At 39.4% G+C, this 17184-nt stretch overlaps 1 protein-coding gene across 5 annotated transcripts in view; it reads right to left on the bottom strand.

Moving 5' to 3' along the window:
* The window catches only part of slc14a2 (solute carrier family 14 member 2), a 38578-nt gene that overhangs the window by 5251 nt on the left and 16143 nt on the right, over positions 1-17184 (bottom strand). The gene's annotated exons all lie outside the window — the stretch shown is intronic.

Here is a 17184-nt window from a genome sequence, read left to right as displayed (position 1 = left end):
TATACACACACTCTGAATTTGATGCTGGCCTCGTGTTCAGAGAAAGTGTGGAGAGAAGCTTTTTACAACTGTGTTACATCACCTTTTCCTTCAGCAACACTCTGAAAGCATCAGGGGACTAAAGACATTCACCATTCATATTCAGAGGGAGACAGGTCTGGACTGCATACAGGCCAGTCTGGTACCTGCTCTCTCTAAAGCCATGCTCATGCAGTTTGTGGCTTGACATTGTCTTTCTCAGTAGGGACATCCCAGACATTTTACAGCAGTTCTCTGCTGGCTGTAAAATGAATTGTCCCTCATAATAAAGTTTACCTTGACCTTAACCTTAAAGACAATTTCTGGATGGATATACACGTTTCTCCAAACCTCTATGCTCTACAGATGCACGGTATTGGATTTTTGTCAATATCCAATATGCCATTTTAAAGTTTGAGGATGATCAAGTCAGCAAATTTGATGTACAAACAAAAGTCTTTGTTCTTTTTCATTCAGCCAATATTTACAGCTTATGTAAGCAGATTTTTATACCCAAAATATCAGTTGTAAATATTTTCACAGATGTTCAAGTAACCAGAGTCATGGGCACTAATACACCTCCACACCATTATAGATGCTGGCTTTAACCTGGAATTGATAACAATCAGAATGGACCATTTCCTCTTTAGCCCAGAGGATGAAACATCCCTTTTAACAAAAACAATTAGAAATTCTGATTTATCAGACCACAGCCCATGTTTTGATATTACAGAATGATTTCATAAACGCCTGCTTAATATATATACATATATGTATAAACTGTATATACAGCGCTTTTCTTAATCCCACCCCAACAGTGCGTGCCCTCCCCTCCCGCATGAATTCTGACAACCCATATTCAATATTCAGAATAACAGACACTGTGTTTAATTAAAGAAATGGTCGTGTTAAAATGTTCACTTAAGCACCACCCAGACAAAATTTACTCCCTGAATGCAGGAAAACTTTAAGAAAACAACTGCAACACTCATATCCTCATCTTGCATAACGGCGTCACACATGGATAAAAGAGCAGCTAGGAGCCTCAAACTGATTTAACTCCTGGTTATGGCTTAGTAATAGCAATGTCAAATTAATATTTACTGACCTTATTTATGCAAAATGTATCATCATGATCTCTGGAAAGTTTGCATGCCATAAAAACTACTGTGCACTTCCATCATTTCATGCAGACAGTACACTAATCTTTACTCTATTAACGTTACACTGTTACCAACCTGAATGCTTAATGCAATAAGACCAATTTTCATGGAAAGGGGTGTTGTTTTTCCCCAAATAACTGCATAATGGCTCAGCATCTCTCAAGTTGTGCCTTTGACTTATTACCAGCATTTTATAGCACACATTTTATTGTGCAGCTTTAACAAAGCATCACACTGTTTGGCTGCATGGAGTCAGACATGTGTTCGAACATGTTTATGCAGCACCACCAACTGCAACCCACAAATAACAGCAAATAAACCGTGATTCGTGATAAACCTCCAGAGCCTTTAGCACTGGTCCACATCATTATGTCTGCTTTATGTTTTATGCTAAGAATTAGTCATTTATTAAGTTACTGCAATTTTAGCTTATATGCACACCAAACATTGTAACATAGGCATAACTTTTAGCTTTGAGTGAAATTCCAACATTTAAAGTGAGAAGGAAACAAAACCACTGTTTCTAAATGTCTGAAATAGTTTCTACTAACAGCAGCATGCAAGAAATTGTTCTCATTACTGACCTTCGAGTAACTCACACATAACTAACCTAACATGAAACCTACTTTTAGGTCAGAAGTTTACATAATGAATCCTGCTTTGCTTTCCTCGCACTGTGTGATTGAATCACTTGACTGCATGTCTAAAAAAGCAATCATGACAAGGTGACACAAGAGCCAGGACATTTCTGGACTCCCTGATAAAATCGATGTTTGTGGAGGCCAAGGTCAATCCTTTCAACTCCATGCAGAATTTAAAAAATGCAGCTGTCAGGCCATAAGAGTTTTGTTGTGTCATTTCTGCTCTAAAATCACTCCTAGCTGAATGGCAAACAAATGCTGTAAGAACAGTATCCATTTCTCACAAACACCATAATATTTTATCTACATTAGAAAACAGCTGTGTATTTATGTCTCTATAAATGAAATGTCTCTGTAACATTTTTATTTAAGGCAGGAAATGTGTGGATATCTTTGATATTGAACATAATTTGCAAACACTTGCTTGATGATGTTATACTTTCTGGGATGCATGCATCTTTTTCCCATGAAATAAACAAGACCAAAGGCACATAGAAATAGTTACATCTTTGAAGACTTGTGACAGAAAAATTCTCCCGAGCAAACAAGTTCAACTGTTTTTGAAAATGGGTGAATATTAGTGCTTAGATACAGGCCAGCGGCTCCCTAAACACAGATCATGTGTTGCGCCTCATTGTCTGTGGGGGGGGGGCTCTTTGGCCAGAGGTGGCCCCTGCTTAGGTGAGTACTTCTTGAAAATGAAAAATTTAACATGCTGTCAAGTGAATTAAAATCACTCTACATCTAAAATTTTACTCAAATGGTTTCAAATCGTGAGACAACCCCCCACGATACTGCTTTATGGTATATTGTCAGGTATTAATGTGAGTTACTTAATACACAGTGGCGCATGTATTTTATTAATACATTTGTTTTTATAGTTGGTATAGTCTGTGTTGACTCTTTTGTAAATTTAGGGATGTGTGACGTTTGAATTTGAATGAATCAAAATTACTTCAAATAAAAATAGTTTAGCTAAGGATGAGTACCTTCAAACTCCTTTTATTTGTTTTTTCTGTGTTAAAGTGGAATTTGTAAATATTTATTTTTTTCCGCTGAATAATGAACGCCAAATGTTACCTCCGTGACTTATCATAAACTGCACACACGCAGGTACACCCACACACACACACACACACAAACACAAACAAACAGAAGGAATTATGCAGGGGTGTGTTTGTTCCTGTAGCATTTATTCACTCATTAAACACAATTAGAGCATATTTACAGAAACGATGAGCTGCATCACTGCTGCAGACATCTAGTTATCTCTGAAGGAGGGAGACAAGTCGTCTCTAAAGAGGGAGTGGGCCAGATACAGAAACGTCTGTAGACTAATTGTCAAATAAATGAAGAAGAAACTTGGTTGTTAAAAGCTTAACTTAAGATCTAGTTATATGTCTGACTTAAATTAAACAAATTATAAAAAGTTCTGTTTTTGAGAAAGAGACTTCAGGCCCCTACTCTCAAACACAAGCAGCGCATATCAATTCTTACATAACAATCAAGATCATGTTTATATAACCATAAACACTGTGATGGGCCACTGGTCTCTAGATATTTGTTATTTGATATTTGTCTTAAAAAGCAAATTCTTAAATCATAAGCATTATGTCATGCTTTTACATGTTGTTGACTCGGATTTATGACAAGGTTAAACAAAAATAAATGAGCTTTCTGGGGTCCAGTCAAATCTGGGGCCCACAGAGGTCAGCAAAATCTTGTAAAGGTAACCATAACTTATTTTTTTACTCATCTCATCACTCTTTTCAAGGCAACAACAATAAATTCTATGTATTTATGCTGTATTCCAAATATAGCCCTTTTCAAGATGTAAACCCTTTTCTAAAAACAGAATTACCTTTTTATTGTAATCAATGTGGATGGGAACATTGAACTAAACCATTTAGAAAGTAAGTAAGACTTTAAAGCTTAACCATCAAATGCACAAATGTCAGAAAATAAAGCAGAAAAACTAAGACAACGCTAATTAATAATTTCATAATTTGAAAAGAGGGGAAAAAACTTTTTAAAAAATATATTAGAAGAAAAGATAGCAAAAATTGTTTAAAAGCATCATAACTGAATGAAAATCAGCAAAATAGTGGGTAAACAGTTGCAAAACAAGGAAGTTAAAAATGGACAAAAAGTCACACAAATGGGCAAACATTTACAAAGCAGTGGTAAAAAAAAAGTGGCAATAAAGGGTAAGAAACAGCTGAAACAAGTGCAGGGGGCAAAAAATGATTCTAAGCAGCAAAAAGGTGACAGAAAGCCTAAAAGTGGAAAAAAAACAGTTAAAACTGGCAAGAAGATGAGGCAAACAAAAGTGGAAAAAATAAGTGAAAATTAAAAGAAATGGGTGAACAGAGACAAAAAGTGGGGTTAAAAATGGAAAAAAAGTGGCAAAATGGGTACAAATTGGCAAAGCAGTGGCAAAAAGTGGTAATAAAAAGGGTGAAAAGAAAAGCATAACTTGGCAAAAATGGCAAAAGGTTGTCAAAAATGAGTGAAATTCAGCTAAATGACAGTTGCAAAAAAAAAGGAAAAAAAGCAGCAAAAATGGGTGTAAATTAGTAAAGCAGTGGCAAAAAGTGGCGATAAAGGGCAAGGCATCAACCAGCGTAAAGTAAATTGGCAAAAAGGTGGCAGAAATGGTTAACAAGTAGGACTGAACGATTTGCAAAAATAATCTAATTGCGATTTTTTTTCCCCAAATTTGCGATTTCGATTTAATATGCGATTATCCTTAGGTCAATTTTATGTATTTTTTGACAAATTCAAGCAATAAGTAATTCCATAACGAAGCCCATGTGCATTGAAAACAATGAAATTATTTCAGAAGCAATTAATACATAGTAGTATGAATCTGAATATGGGGGTGTAACAAACTTTAAGCTATAAAGGAGGCGGCTGGGGTGGGGGAGGTGAGGCTGGCTACCAGCTGATCATAGCTGGGGTATGACTTTTGTGAAGTAACACCAGGCTTCAACAGTTTTAGTTAGAATGAGCTTACTATTTTTGCTCATATTGCAAATGTGATGTCATTTGCTTTAAGGACATTAGTATTTTATGTCACTCATTTTGATTAAGAAAAACACGAAAAGGAGAATTTTTGTTAACCATTATAAAAAACTGACACTTGAATGTTTGCATAATGTGCATAAAATCTCTGCTGCAATAAAAGATTTATTAAACTGGTATTTTGACATATTTCAAGTTAAAGAAATATTGCAACCTCTGCAAGTTTTTTGCAGTAGGCCATATTGCAATTTAATCTAATTTGCAATTAATTGCCCAGCCCTAGGAACAAGTCACAGAGTAAGTTTAAGTGCCAAAAGAAGTTGTGAAAAATGGCTGGAAAACGTGTAGAAAAGGGGTTAAAAGTAGCAGTGATAAATAATGACAATGTCAGAACCCAGTAATAGTTCAACAAACTTTTCAAGTCTAACTGTAACTTTTAGCCAGGGCGCTAACACCGATGACATCATCAATAAATCACAACTGGGGAGGGCCCATGCACTGGATTTTTCAGGGGCCGAGCCAACTCTATGGTAAGGCCTTGTAACAATACTAGACTCTGTATCTTTTAAAGGATGTTGTGTTTTTTGTGGGGTTTTTGTTTTGGTTTGTTTTTGGGCATTTTCGTGCCTTTATTAGATAAAGGAGGACAGTGGATAGACTCAGAAACAGGGAAGAAAGCGGGGAGAGACATGCAGGAAATGGTACCACAGGACGGATTCAAGCCCGGTCCGCCCGCGTACATGGTTCGCGCCTTAACCACTCGACTACCGGCACGCCCCGTGTATTTTGTGTTTGTAATCACTAAATGTCTTCAACTTCCTCTTCATTCTCTCAAAAGTTTTAGCAATTTTAGTACCTAAATGTTGCCAATGTATTTGTGCAGGTCTTGCAGTTATAGTAATAAAAATACATTTTATTTATAAAGTGCTTTTCATAAAAACTCAAAGACACTGTACAATGCGCCATTAAGTAATCTCTCTCTGGGCTAAAGCCTTACTTTAAACTGAGCTTCTGTACTTTTTAGATGTTCATTGATCATTAAAACAACACAAACTGAGTGGTTTTAAAACATGCAACATCAGAAAGCACCAAAGTTTTAAAATATTTACCGCCTATGTTAATATGACTCTGTAGAATATGGACATCCCTAGTTCCACCATCTAATGTGTCATATTAATGAAGGTTAAAGTGAATGTTATTACCCTGTACATCACTGTCAGCTCAATAATTATACTACTGAAAGTGGCCTTTTATTTGACTTAAAAATGTAAGGTTACACACCTACGTCCAGTGTTCATTAGGCTGTTTACATCTGGTACTTGAATGTGTTTCTCCAGTGTACAAAAGTGAAGCCAATGAAGAAGTTCAAAATTGGAAATTAGTGTAAACTCATCGTCATTATAATTGTTAATATCAATATAAGAATGATCAGTCTATTATCATACATGTTCCTGCTAATATCACATATTCTATTACTATTATTACGGACATGGACCCACCCAACCACAACTGCAGCAATTATCAAAATCAGTCTTATGTCTATAAATGTGAAATATTCTGCTTTATCCACTTTAAAGAGTTATACAAACATGGCTACTTGTTCAAAATAACAAAGACATTCAACATGACTTTGTACATAATCTTAACAATTATCCAAGTTGTTTATCTCTGTTGTTAGTATGACTCTAGAATGTTCCATGTGAGTGGCTGCCTTCTTGTTTGTTTACAAAAATGTTAAATATGGATATATACCTGCTCTAAGGTAAGAAGATCAACAACTGCGATTGGCACAGCCTGAATTAGGTCAGATGGGTATCTGTTTGAAGGTAAAGAAAGCGAAACATATATGACTGAAATGATTTAAAAGGAGCTCAAAGGTTAGTTTATTCAAAGGATGTGGCTGAACAACAGCTGAGTGATGTTCCTCCTTACCTTTGTCCCACTTACTTCAAGATCAACCGTCTGGACACAGATTCAAACATTTTTGTCCAGACGGTTGATCTTGGTTATAAATGTTCACTGGAAGAAGCTGCCGCAGAAAACATCTTAAAGGAGGACATCTTTCTTCAGATAGTCTTTCAAACAACAAGAACCATTAAGCACAAATCAGAATCTATAGAGGAAAATTACTATGTATATGACACTGAGAATGATTTTGAACACTATCATTTATTATTTGTTGAAATATTCCTGACTCCTTTTCTTACAAGCCGCTTTTCTGACTTGTAAAACTGTACAGTGATATTTTATGTAAGTACTCCAGACCCTGTTTTATTTATTTATTTATTTATTGTTTAATTGAATAAAAATCAGAAAAACAGAGGCTTGTTTGAATAACAGCCACCTCAGCATTAGTGGGACGACAGGGGCATCTAGTGGAAACATAATAAATTACACACCACTGTTGTTCAGTTCTAGCTCCTCCTTCTGTGGTTATTTTACCTGCAAACCTTTCACTCTATCCACCTTTAAGATGTCTCCTCTTCCATCTTTAATTCTGAATCACACTGAGGGGATTTTCCTCCAAGATAACAGCCAAACTGAAACCATGTAGAACTTGCACACAGAAGCACATGGAATGAGAAATTTCTGCAGAACGAGGAATGGAAACATTAGAAATACCTGAAGCAAATCTACGCTAATGTACACAAAGATGACAGGGCTGCAAAGTATGCCCCTATGCATGTGTGTCTGTTTGTGTGTGGGGTGGTGGGTGGTGTGGGGGGGCTCTTCAACCTCTGCCGGAGTCTATGGAACCTGATACTTCATGACTCCTCATCACAAGAATGTGAGTTTCCTTCTCTCGGAGCATCTGGCCTGACGCCCGGCCACATCTCCATCTGTGTGTGTGTTTGTGAGTGTGTTACTAGTTACTATTTGCCCCTTTTTCAGAATCAGCGGCCTCTGAAAGCACAGTTAGACATGGAGCGTGTTTACATGAACATGAGTATCCCAGCTTTGATCAGGCTTTTCAGAATATTGGGCAAGAAACAGCATAAACTGATTTCAGAAACCAGGATAAGCGCTTACCCGGTTTTGAGAAACACAATTTCCTCACTTGTGAAAATTCTGAAAGAAAGCAGGACACCATGTGTAAACACCTCTCTGAGTTGTCTGACAGCTGCCAACAAGCAGTGCAGATGTGGCCTCAGCCAAAAGACTCATCAGCGATACAAAAATGGTGGCAGAAAGTGTGAGTGATATTAGAAAGTGGAAGCATTTAGGAACAACAGCAGCTCAGCCACAAAGCAGAAGACAACGTAAAATCACAGAGCGTGGTCAGAATGTGAAGTTTGGTGGTGGAGGGATAATGGTTTGGGGCTGTTTTTCAGGGTCTGGGCTAGGCCCCTTCTCTCCAGTGAAGGCCAATCTTAATTCTTCAGCATACCAAGACTTTTTTGACAATGCTATGCTTCTAACTGTGTGGCAACAGTTTGGCCCTTTTCTATTCGAACAGGACCGTGCCCCAGTGCGCAAAGCAAGGACTGTAGTTCGATGAATTTGGTGTGCAAGAACCTGACTGAACCTGCACAGAGCCCTGACCTCAACCCTACTGAGCACCTTTGGGATGAACTGGAATGGAGATTGTGAGCCAGGCATGCTCATCTGACATCATTGCCTGGCTCACAAATGCTCTAGAGTGAATGGGCACAAATTCCAATGGATATTCTCTACAATCTCGTGGAAAGCTATCCAAGAAGAGTGGAGGCTGTTATAGCTACGGGTGGGACCAGTTCGATAACAATGTCAATACAGTCCCTGTTGGTGTAACGGTCAGGTGTCAGAATACTTTAGTGAGTATAGTGTATTTCTATAAACACAAGCCTGCCAGATTCCCTCCCTGTCATGAAATGTTCAATACTGAACTCTGTAGCAGGAATAAGGCTAGCCTGAAGAGTACTAAGAAAGCATGAGTAGTGTAGTGCTGCTTGCATGACTTTGTACACTCTTTAAGCTACAACATTTCAACATTTTGCAAGGAAATGCCTATATTAATTAAAAAATAAATAAAACTCCATACAATATTTTCGACAGTTTTCAGAGGCTGATAAATTCTTGTCCAATTGTAAATGAAGTTGCCACTCTGTTGCTGCTTGGAATTCATGTTTTTGCTTACTTGTGATGGAGTGCGACTATTACTCGGCATTTCCAGGTAGAGACGAGGCCAGGGTTGCCAGGTCTAGTTGACAAATCTAGCCCAATGGCTGATAGAAACTAGCCCATAACCAAGCCCACTGCTGAAATTCAACATAAGCTAGTAAAACCTCTGTCACATCACATAAATTGCTTATGTGTGTGCAGGTGTGCTGTTCATGTGTGTGGCTTGTATGTCTATTTGCCAGGGTGGCACAGCGGATCTTTGGTTCTATGTTCTCTGTTTTCCTGCTTCTCTTCTTAGTTGTATTTGAGGGTAAATAAAGTAGTTTATTCTGCTTTGGATATTAAATAAACATACACAAGACATAAAAAATGGGCCTGCTCAACCTGCGGACAAAAAAAAAATCCATCCGCAGCAGTACGTAAAAAGTAGCCCAATCTCGCAGTAAAACAGCAGACCTGGCAACCCTGGATCAGGCCTGCTTCTAAGTGTGCCAACCTCCACGCCCCACTTCTTTTGATCTGAGGTCTCTGTTCAACCAAAACAGTACTCAATCGTTAAATTAGATGGTAAACAGATGCTTCGTTTTCACAGATGACTATTTCATGATGAGGGAGAAAAGCTGTCGAAAGTGCCCCTACTGGTTCACGCTGAAGCAATTCCAGAATGCTTGTGGAGTAGATCACAGCGCTTCAAAAGCATTAAATCCACTTATTTGGTTTGATATAAATTACTAAAGAGCATAGAAGCCTGGGGAAATGAGTTTTGACAAAACAATCAATAAAAATTAATATGACTACAACTGCATCAGATGGAGTTATCATGGATATGAAAATGTACGTTGTTAATTGTGCAGTAACCTGACACAACAGATAGATTGTTTTCTATCTTCATTGTTATGGACATATTTCACATTTATTGGGGAAACCTCCCATACAAAGCATTTGAGAAAGGCAAGACTATGTAGGTGACTGGACAAACATTCTGTCAATCAGAGCAACTAGAAAAAAAATGATAACCTGAGCTTGCCAGGCAGGTGCTGCTATAGTTCATGAACAGTGGAGCTTGTTGGTGAATAAAACTCATGCTGAAGCTGGTTGGGAAAAGTACATTTTATCTGCCGTGAGAAATGTACAGAGTGGCTCTTTGCTCTTGTTTTAATAAAGAAATGTGGCCCAATTCTGATGAAAGTGTCACTATACTATAGCTACTTCTGAGCTGAAAGCTTCACCGCTGGCAGCCATTGCTATCAGCTTCCAGTACAGCTAACCCTGCACATAGTTACCATCTATTCTCCTCAAATGACCTGGCACAATCAATTCAGATTTGAGCTTTGCAGGATGGATTTGCCTGATGACAGACATGGAAGCTTTTTTTGAGAGGGACTCTTGCCCCTGCAACTCCTACCCAAAGGATGGGGACGGACTTAATACCGGCCTATGACAGTAAAAGTGTTTTTTCTTTGTATGTGCTGAATCCTAAGACATATGAGAGCTCCTGTGAGGAGATTTAAGCCTTTTATGAAAGAAAAAAAAATGCTGGCATCTCTATATGACAGAAAGATAAGACCACAAGAATCATGTCTGACATATCTATAGTGATATTAAATGTCTGGTACCAGTTACCTCTTATTCTACCCTTTCCCGAAACAAAACAAAGTTGTGTCAGATAGCGGTTTAGCATGAGTCTGATTCTGTGCAAGGTTTCTCCCTGTTAGAGGGAGGTTAATCCTCACCACTGATACTTAGCTGAATGCTGCCAAGGGGTCACTGTGGGTTAATGTTAAGTTATACGACTGTGAAAAACAAATATAATGAAGATCATCGTCTTTTTTTTAATTTTAAGGTTATTTTCCTCACAAATGAAGTGCTGAATTTACCCTTTATTTAACATTTTGAAAACTGCACTTCACATAAACCCAAAACATGATATAGCTGTTAATCTATATGTATTTATATGTCTGTATGTGCAGAGCAGGTATGTGTAAAGACAAAGGCTCACTTGTTCACAGAAATACTTTATCCTCATTATACTCATTTGTTTACACTGTTAACTTCCTACATCCTTCAATGCCTCTCTCTCCCTCCCTCTCTCTCTCTCTCACTCTCTCCCTCTCCAGTGACACGTTCATTCAGTACCCAATCTGTAATCAGTGTTTACACTCTTGTTGCCCTTCACTCCTGACATGAGTTGCAGCTCAACCATGATACAGTAAATTGGTCTGTGTTGGCAGAACACGCAGGCTTACAAACATTTCACATCTGAATCAATAAGCTGAGGTGTTGAGCAAGATGAAGAAAGACAAGACCGGAGAAAATGACGCATGTATGAGGATGATGAGGAGGGTGAAGACGTGTAGATGAAGAAGGGCCATGGACATGATTGGGTAGAGGTGGAGTGTGGATGTTAAGTTAGTGTAAAGAAATGCGAGTGCGAGCAGAACAAAGGGTTAACTGAGCAGCGAGCTGTTGGCTCTGAGACAGACGGGCCTGCAGAATTAAAATCAGACAGACAGGGGAAAGTGGGAGCAGAGAAGAGAGAGATGAAGAGAACGAGAAGAAAGAGCAAGAGCGAAGGAGAGTTAAAGACAGAAAGTAATTGGTTCTATGATGGCTTCCAGCTGCATGGCATCGGGCCAAACCAACTCTTCATGACACACACACAAATACACACGCTCACAAACACACTTCAAGTCAGCAGAGCACCATAAACACGAGATCCTGGTAGTTTCTGACAATGTATGTTGGCAACTGTGACATGCTTGGTTGCGCAATGTAAAAAATCCTCTTTATGATTGAAATAATGACCTGCTACTTTCAATAATGATTTCTTCCTGTTCTGGTGGCTGGAAAAATGCAACATAAATATAAATGTGTGTAAGTGCATAGAAACAGGAGCAAGAATACTTGAAATACATTTGTATTCCTGAGGCAGAGCCCTTTCAGGTGTCACTGCAGTGTCCACTAGGGGGCAGAAAACTTAGGACAACATACACCATATGGACAAAAGTATTTCTCCACACCTGTTAATTATTGAATTCAGGTGTTTTGATGAGACCCAATGCCACAGGTGTATAAAATCAAGCACTTAGCTGTGCAGTCTCCAGTTGCAAACATTTGTGATACATAAAAGGTTGTTCTGAAGATCTCAGTGACTTCAAGTGTGGTACTGTGATGGTACCACCTTTGCAATAAGACAGTTCTTGAAATTTCATCACCGCTGGATATTCCACTGTCAACTGTAAATGATATCATAAGAAAGTGGAGACGTTTAGGAACAACAGCGACTCAGCAACACAGAGATCATGTAAAAATCTAAGAGTGGGGTCAACAACTGCTAAAGCACATGGTGTGGAAAGGTTTCCAATGCTGAACTAATGCTGCTGACTCTAGCTGAAGAGTTCTGAACTTCCATTGGCATTAAACTGTAAGTAAACCCCCAGCTCAGAGCTAACTCTGCCCACTTCATAAATTTGAAAAATGCACAAAAAAATGGGCGGTCTGGTACTGAGAGGAGGGAGGGGAAAAAAGGGAAGTGTTTCCAGATAAGGCGGGAGTGACAGTGACGTCCCCTTGCAAGAAAGTGACAAAGTCACACAGCACTGCTGCCTCAGAGCGATCTTTGAGGTGGAGGATTTTTCCCTCCAGAGTCCCCTGTGGTGGTGGACCATGGTGGTTCTGATAATTACCTGTTTGGGACGTTGGCTCCAGCACTGGCGTTACTAAAGCTGGAGCTCTCGGAGCAGAGGCAGTACAGGTGCAGGAGAGGATGGGAGTGGTTTCTGAATGGTAAGAGGCGGTAACACTTAAGCTTTTATATAAAGTTTGAGATGTAGAAACCTACATAAGCCATGCCTTTTCAGAGAAGAGTTTTCAAAGCAGATGTCTGCCTGAGCTTATTAAAGGCCATATAATGCAGATTTTTATCAGTTTGGTTTAAATGTCAGAAATAACACCAGCATTGTTGTGTTTTATCATAGTTCAGTCAGATACCTGAGTGTACAGCTGAAAAAAAACGGTTTAAGTGTTCACTACCTCTTTAATGTAAGCACCAAAACTGTGTGGCAGGAGCATCATGAATGGGTTTCCATAGCCGAGCAGCAGCATGCAAGCCCCACATCACCAAGTCCAATGCCAATGGTCAGATGGAGTGATGAAAAGCACAGCAACAGTGGAAACCAGTGTTTATTTTGTCAACTTAAAGTACGACTAAAGACTAACTAAAAACAGATTGAGGATGACGAAATCTCTTTCAAAAAAGGATTATAAAGACATAGTTTGATGAGTTTGGTGTGGAAGAACTTGTCCTGCCAGGAGCCCTGACCTCACCTTTGGGATGAACTGGAACGGAGGTTGCGAGCCAGGCCTTCACATCTGACGTCAGTGTCTGACCTCATGAATGCTCTACAGAATGAATGGGCACAAATTCCCACAGAAACACTCAAAAATCTTGTGGAAAGCCTTCCAGGAAGAGTGGAGGCCATTATCACTAAAACTCCATATTAAAGTACACGTATTTGAAAGCAGTGTCATTATAGTCCAGTAATGGTAAGGCGGCCGAATAGTTGTCCACACAGTGAATCTGTCTCTTTCTTATGACAGAAATATCTCAATTTAGTTTAAACAGATACAAACTGTGACAAAACAGCCTGATAAGTCTCTTTGATGCAAATTCACTGACAACTGATTTAAGAATAACATATGGGCAGATGTGGAGGCGTAATGTGGCATCTGTTTCAGAGAGAGATTGTAAATTAGCAAGAGAAGCGACAGAGTGTCACTCAAAACTAATTGCTTTAACACACACATATAAACTCACAGCACAACAAAACCACACAGTCATAACAGCAGCTATCATAAACATTAAATAAAGAAGACATGATAAATAACTCGGGGACAAATCGGGGCTGTGTCGCAGGAGAGAGCGACACATTAACAACCATGTTAACGGTTTTTATGACTTTCACACACTGTCAGCTAATGAACACTCAAAATGAGTTATAATATTTTTTTCTAGCTAAAAAAGTTATAAATCATCAAACAGGCATGTAAAGACAGACTTCTAACAAACCAAAAGAGCCTAATTTAAAAACCTCCAAAGAAGTATGTTCATGAACATTTCCCATCATGCTTCTTAGGAACAGATTTTGGCATTTCCATTTTTACAGTGAGTCTTTTTAAAATGCAAATTAACAGTCACAGATGTCCCTACAATTAACTTCCAAAACTTGACAGACATACAAAAGCAGAATTTATTTAAATGTGTTCTTTTATGATGTAGCGAAGTTTGGCTGAAATATTTACAAAGACAAACACTCGCAGCTGAATCAGTCGGATAGTGTAGCAGCTCATTTTCAGCTCTCTCTAATTGATATGGAGATAATACTTTGTTTTACTCTGCAGGTTAGTCAAAGGCCAATCAGTAATACAGTAACTCCTTAACAAGGCTTCAGATGGCTAATCCATGTCTTGAGTCAGTAGAGCCGTCTGCTGTTTGACATTCTCACAGCTCTTTGCTCTCTCTTTCTCTCTCTCTCTGACTTGAGTTGCCTGGAGGCTTTATTCCACTAAGTCAAAACATTGGCAGTTCCAACATTTTAATTCCTTTTTGAAAACTGATTTCCCCCCTTTTACGGCCTCTGCTCATCTGTTTTCTATGCAGCCGTGACCAGGAGAATAATGTTATTAGAGTCCAAGCAAAGACGAGATTACACTTTGGATCAGATGGAGCTCGATGCAGGCTGGAAAGAGCGAGTATTTCAGTGGAACACCAAATTTTTCCTTCTCTCTCGCTATGACGGCCATCCGCCGCTCCACAGATGGCGGAGGCATTAGGATGGGGATCTTCAGAAACCAGAGAAGTAAAATTATTATCTCTGACATTTCAATACAGCCTTTTGGTCCAAGCCTTCACCAGGGCCTCCAAATCCATTCAAGCTAATCTCTGCTCCTCTTCACACAGATTATCCTGCTCAAGGCTTTTCTCTTTAAGCCTCCTTGGATCACGGCACTTCAAAATCATCTCAAACAATTTACAGTGTGTAGAGCGCACACACAACATAAAGACACCATCGTGTAATGACATTTAAGCCTATAGATACTGACTGGAAGTGAATGTAACCATTTCTCCTGGTGTTTGTTTCCTCAGCAGGAGGCGGGCCAAATCCAAGGCTATGTTATGCTAAATTAACATAGCATGACTTCACTGTGTTCTTCACATTCACAGCGATATGAGCAGTTATCACAATCACACAAGAGAGTCTTATTATGCATGCTAGCAAATGACTAATCTTTAATGAGACCCACATTTAACCTTCTAATGGCTCTTTATTAGACTAACAAGCTATGTCCCAGTGTGTGTCTGCGTGTGCTGAGAAGAAGTGTGTGTATGTGTGAGTGAAGACTGAAGTGAGTGCAGCAGTGAAACACTAATTAAGCTGTCGGATGGCGCAGCAGATTAAGAAGGGCCCCCCTGCAGAGTATTCGGCCCCGGTAGGCAAACAGGCCTCATTCCCTCAGCCAGCCAACCCAAATACATCTCAGCCCAGCGCTGTTACCCATAAGACACTGCTACGCTCACATATCTGCAGCCCAGCGAGGCCGGATCAGATGGCCGGCCAGAGCCAACAGTCCAGACTGCTTCTGGAGACTGAAGGGGGGATTATTAGTGGCTCTTATCGCAGCGTCTGCATGCACACAGATTTACTCGTATTTAGCACATGTACACACAAATAAACATTACTGAACAGAAAATGTTGTCAGAGAATGAGAAGAGGGGGTTGCAAAGAGCAAAGCGTTTATTTCATGGTTTCAAAAACCACAAGATTATATAAAGTTTGTATGATGTGTGTGTTTTAAGATGGAGTTTCTTCACCGCAAAAGGAAGGAAACTCTAGCCTCAACTCTTCACAATAACAGCAAAAACTTTGCTGTATGAGTTATGAAGGGGAAATGTTAAAACAACAACTTTACATAAGTTCTTCTTCCCTCACCATCTTTGAGCTTATCACACACACACACACTCACATACCCTCCATCATAGCAGAGTGTACAGCAATTATTCCAATACATCTGCTGTCACATTAATCAAAGAGGTAACTGTAGTCCCACTCAGCAGGTTTCCAATCTTTGGCTGCTGCACATCCTGACCCGAGTTTAAGTAAATTAATGAAGGAGGCTGCCGCACATTTCTCACTGTATAAATGACGCACTGTTTTATGTGTCTCTGTTGGATTTGTGGGTTTTTCATTCTGGGTGGTCACAGATTATGATCTGGGTTTCTCTTATATAAAGTACAGTCAAATACAGTGTGATGTCCAAAGGGAACACAGCGCCGTTACTCCTAACAGTGTGTGAAATGAAGAAGAAACCACAAACGAGGGATGATTGTTTTCACCATTAACTATACAGTATATTAATATGGACAATCAGTCTCTGGCTGCTTCAGTTGTACAAAATTTAAGCCAAACACTCCCTTTGGTGGAAGCTGGCATACTGTGCTGGTGCCTTAATTTGGCGTCAAGACAGGAGCAGCTTGGAGCTGCTGGAGCTGAGGAATCGACATCATGTCCACTCTGTTAACAGAAGCATACCTTTAATGCCACAGCAGAACAGATTTTTGAGTCATTTTGGAGCAGACATTCACATTTACAGTGCAGAGTTTTCAGACCCACATCTCTCTTTCATTTTTTTATGTTGCAGCCTGATACTACAATTGTTTAAATTCACATTTTCTCTCTACGTTTAGTACCCTATAATGACAGAGTGACTACAGAATTTTTCTGTTTCTCTTAATCATTGCTGATGTGATTTACATTTAGAAAGGATGTGATTTAGAAAGGCTCAAACCTCTCTACAGAAGGCCTCACAGCTGACGATGCATAGCAGAGCAAAAACAGAAACCACAAGGTCAAAGGAACTGCCTTCAGAGCTCAGAGACAGGATTGTTGCAAGGCACAGATCTGGGAAAGGCTCCAAAAAACATCTGCTGCACAGTGATCTCCATAATGTGCAAATGGTAGAAGTTTTGCACAACCTGGACTCTTCTCCCCTGGTTGCCAAGCAAAACTGAGCAATTAGGGGAGAAAGGCCTTAGCAAGAGAGGTGACCAAGAACCCGATGTTGACGCTGACTGAGCTTTAGAGATCCTGTGTGGAGATGGGACAAACTCCAGAAGGACAGCATCACTGCAGCCCTCCATCAATCTGGGCTTATGGCAGAATGATTAGGTGCAAGCCTCA

Source organism: Cheilinus undulatus, linkage group 5 (assembly GCF_018320785.1).
Source record: "Cheilinus undulatus linkage group 5, ASM1832078v1, whole genome shotgun sequence".
Classification (NCBI taxonomy): Eukaryota; Metazoa; Chordata; class Actinopteri; order Labriformes; family Labridae; genus Cheilinus; species Cheilinus undulatus.
This window is presented reverse-complemented; position numbering and strand designations above follow the sequence as displayed.